Below are 3,829 nucleotides of genomic sequence, written 5' to 3' on the forward strand. Positions count from 1 at the left end.
TGAAACGATCGGTCTGTGCAAGAAATTGAACAGTATTTATATTGTTTATTTACCTCTTATTCACCGTGAAGCGTCTTCTTCTTGCTTTACGGCAGATGAACTATCCCTTTAAATTACTGTTTAATTTGAATTTAGTCATTACATATACCTGAGAAACATGTTTACATAGTCATCAAAAATAAATATCTGATCACCTAATTTGGTGATGAGCATGGTATTGATAGCATCACTGTCAATATCTCCACATTGGACACTGTCGGTATTTGACATTATTATGAGATAATTAGCTGCATCCTTTTGTAGGCAAACATCAGCATGACGATTGGCTACGAGCCACCTGCCGGTGCTGTGACAAACCCACAGGACCAACAAGATGGTGGAAACACAGGTTAGCTGAGTGTGCTTTAATGCTTTTCTGTTTGATCTCGCAAAGGAGTAGTTACACAGATGACATGCTTGATGGTGTGAAAACTACATTTTTCAGATACTTCATGGTTAGAGGTCAATTACAAGAATCTGTGAAGCTTATTTTGCAAAAAAGATTTTGGCTTTAATTGCATGTTTGCCATATTGGTTATGTCTGACTAACCCATGATGTTCTGCGTTATGTATTATTTTTTCGTTGATCAGCGGGGGGTGAAGAGGGAGATGTCACTGATGGTGGGGGACAGGGCGCAGTCACATCTCCTGGTGAGCCCGGCCACAAAATTCGGTCTAGGACCAGAAAACGCCATAGTTTGGCTAATAAACCTCAAGACTTTCAGGTACGGCATTGTGCTGTAGTCATTAAATACAGTATGGTTTCTACGTTAAATGCTGACTCTTTATGCCTATTATTAGTCATTTTAAAATGCCATTTCTGTCAAAGATCCGTGTGCGGGTGATTGAGGGACGTCAGTTGCCTGGAAATAACATCAAACCTGTGGTCAAAGTGCATGTGTGTGGAGAGACACACAGGACTAGGATCCGGAAAGGAAATAATCCATACTTTGATGAGGTATAAAGTTGAAGATTGAATTGAATTGTACTTTATTTGTACGTTCCTCATAGTTCAATAGATCAAATGATTCCGTTATTATGCACTCATCCTCACTTTTCCATACTACAACTATTTATAGTGAGCCTGTAAAAACATTAAAAAAATCATAAAAGTGAAGTTGAAGATTGAATTGAATTGTACTTTATTTGTACGTTCCTCATAGCTCAATAGATCAAATGATTCCGTTATTATGCACTCATCCTCACTTTTCCATACTACAACTATTTATAGTGAGCCTGTAAAAACATTAAAAAAATCATAAAAGTGGTCCGCACAGTTGAATAAGCTATATTCCAATAACGCTTTGTGTGAAAAAATAAATTGACATTTTTGTGATTTATATTGGTCTATTGGTATGTTGCTGGTCTTCATTGGAAGTAAAAAATAAAATGAAGTGAAATTTCACTTTTTGGTGAACTAGTGAACACCCAGAAATGAAAATTCTGTCATCATTTACTTACCCTCAAGTTGTTCCAAACCTGTATGTGTTTCTTTCTTCTGCTCAACTCAGAAGAAGATATTTTGAAGAATGCGGGAACTTGAAATGTTATACTCTATGCCTGATTATTTGAAAATTCATTATTTCCTAAAATTGATGTCACTGAATACTATATGTATCACTCTTTACAGATCTTCTTTTTTAATGTCAACATGTTGCCCTCTGAACTGTTTGATGAGGTTGTAAGCTTCCGGGTAAGAAAGAAGCTGTTGCTGGTCACCAGCTTTTTTTTTTTTAAATCATGTATAAATTATCGTATATTTAATGAAAAATAGAAATCTAATGTAATGATTTAATTGATTAATGAATGAGTTGCTGATGATGAAGCTATTCTTCTTTTCTGCAGGTGTATAACTCTAATTCTTTCAGAGCAGACTGTCTCATGGGTGAATTCAAGGTAATTCAGTGAAATCCAAAGTGTATTTTTATTTTTATTTTTTTGTACGAGACCCACTCTGTAATTCAAAATGAACTTATGTATTTCGTTTTCTAGCTCGATATTGGTTACATCTATGATGAACCAGGTAATTTTCTGTTAATCACAAAATATGCATTACATTTTATCTGTAGTTGAATTGATCACAAAAAAAAAAAATTTCATCCCAGCTCACTGTATTATGAAGAAATGGATTCTCCTGAATGACCCAGATGACTCGAGCTCAGGAGCGAAGGGTTATCTCAAAGTTAGCATGTTTGTGCTGGGAACGGGTGATGAACCGCCGGTGAGTCCCCTGAACATAACAACTTTACACTATAGATTGACAAACACAGTATTTGTCTATAAATGGTTTTTTTTTTTCATTGAAATGTGCTCTAAGCCATTCTTTTCTTATTTTTAATATGCAATAGCACACACTTAAAATACTTTTTAAACAATAAAACCCTGCTCTCTGCCAGTCATTCATTTTGAAACTAAAAAAACATGCTCTACAAACTGTATTAGCTGATCCCACTAGTTAATGTCTATTTGTCAGGTGGAAAGGAAGGAGCAGGACAATGACAAAGATGATGTGGAGAGTAACTTGCTGCTGCCCGCTGGTGTCGCTCTTCGATGGGTTACTCTCAAACTCAAAGTGTTTCGGGCTGAGGACGTCCCCCAGAGTATTACAGTTATTCCTTATGCATATGTTTTCCAGAGCAGCACAGCAGACCATCTTTTTGGGGTCATATGATTTGGCGTCTATTGTAAGTCCAGGAAATAGCAACATTAGGGATCCTGAGCTGGCACATTGGGTCACTTCCTGATCCCTCAAGGTGGCACTGCACTAGCTGACACAAAACTATTTCCCTGCCATTAACTGAGTCACTATGGCTGTGATGGCTGTGCTGAGAAACACAAATCATTTTCCTGATTCTCAAATTTCTATGTAAATTAAGCTAATGACTGAAAAAAATCAGCCGGTATTTTATGTTCATGACCTTTTTGATCATACTGTATGTTTTCGTGTTTAAAAATGATTAGTCAAGAAACTGTTCAGTATAACTGAACTAGCAGATGTAGTTATATATATTTAATATTTAAGTTAAAGGACTAGTTCTCCCAAAGCGAACATTTACTGAAAAGTTACTCGCCCTCAGGCAATTCAAGATGTATACGAGTTTAGAGAGATGTAAATTTTGCATTACATCACTTGCTCACCAATGGATCCTCTGGTGCCATCAGAACGAGAGTCCAAACAGCTGATAAAATCAACACAGTAATCCACATGACTCCAGTCCATCAGTTAACATTGTGAAGTGAAAAGCTGTGTGTTTGTCAGAAAAAAATTAATCAATTAAGACATTTCAAATCATCACTTCTGGCAAAATACCAAATCATAACCATAATAACACTTCTTCCAGTAAACACTTGTTCCAGTAAAAAAAAAAGTCTATCCCCGGTTGTCCTCTCACATCAAAATCCACTGACAAAATTGTTTTGGACTGTTTCGCTTGTGAACAGTGCTTGACCTTTACATATTTCTCCACTGATTCAGAAGAGATGGCTTTTCACTTTTTCACTGGAGAAACCAATATTATGATTGCATGACTTGTATGTTAGCTTAAAGCAGTGGTTTGACGTTAAAAACATATTATGGACACGCAGCTTGTCGCTTCACAAGACGTTAACTGATAGACTGGAGTCATCTGGATTACTTGTGACATTTTTATCAGCTGTTTTGAATCTCATTCTGATGGCACCCATTCACATTGGTGAGCATGTGATGTAATAATAAATGTAAAACATTTCTCCAAATCTGTTCCGATGAAGACACAATCTCATCTACATCTTGCATAGCTGAGTAAATTTT

The 3,829-nt window shown here is 36.3% G+C and overlaps 1 pseudogene; it reads left to right on the forward strand.

Moving 5' to 3' along the window:
- LOC107745651 (myoferlin-like) overlaps positions 1 to 3,829 on the forward strand; it is a 35,773-nt pseudogene that overhangs the window by 7,284 nt on the left and 24,660 nt on the right.

The sequence above is a fragment of the Sinocyclocheilus rhinocerous genome, unplaced genomic scaffold, assembly GCF_001515625.1.
Source record: "Sinocyclocheilus rhinocerous isolate Xijiao unplaced genomic scaffold, SAMN03320098_v1.1 scaffold768, whole genome shotgun sequence".
Lineage (NCBI taxonomy): Eukaryota > Metazoa > Chordata > Actinopteri > Cypriniformes > Cyprinidae > Sinocyclocheilus > Sinocyclocheilus rhinocerous.